This window comes from Phalaenopsis equestris, unplaced genomic scaffold (assembly GCF_001263595.1).
Source record: "Phalaenopsis equestris unplaced genomic scaffold, ASM126359v1 Scaffold000261, whole genome shotgun sequence".
In the NCBI taxonomy this organism is placed as follows: domain Eukaryota; kingdom Viridiplantae; phylum Streptophyta; class Magnoliopsida; order Asparagales; family Orchidaceae; genus Phalaenopsis; species Phalaenopsis equestris.
Window position 1 is genome coordinate 107,706 of NW_018164703.1, and position 625 is coordinate 108,330.

Consider the following 625-nt stretch of genomic DNA (forward strand, 5'->3'; position numbering starts at 1 on the left):
CTGAAACCCAAAATCTTTCAGGTTGCTTTCCTCACCCCCTATTCTTCTTCCTCTGTCCTATTCTTTTAGGTTTCAGCTGCTGAAGACTCTGGCATGAAGCTGAAGCCCTGGATTTGTTTATGGAGTCTTAACAGGTATCATTCTATTATGAAACAAATATAACATATATGTTTCATAATAGCATATTCATTCTGCCAATGCTTGCAATAATCATATGACTATGATAACAACATCAAGGTCCAAATCTGATTTGAGAAAATGAATACTAATGACATTACATTCAAAATATAAATGCTAACATTAAGAAAAACCAACCAATTATGTAGCACCGACACTTTTTAAAATGTGACATACTTGTGTCAGACACCCTATGCTCTTACTTTGATTGTGTTAATCAATTGGACACCCTAAAGCTCGTAATTTCGCCGTTCAAGCTTGATTGCGGGCATGCTGTGGGGATAGGGGTGACCCCCTGTATTGGTTTAGGGCTCGAAAGAAATGACTTTAAATCTGCTTTGTTTTGTTTTTTTTTTTTTTTATTATTATTTTAGAAGCTTTTATTTGAAGTACTTTTTTAACAGGCTTATATATAATCCCTTCAACTCAAACACGCAATAGAGCAAAA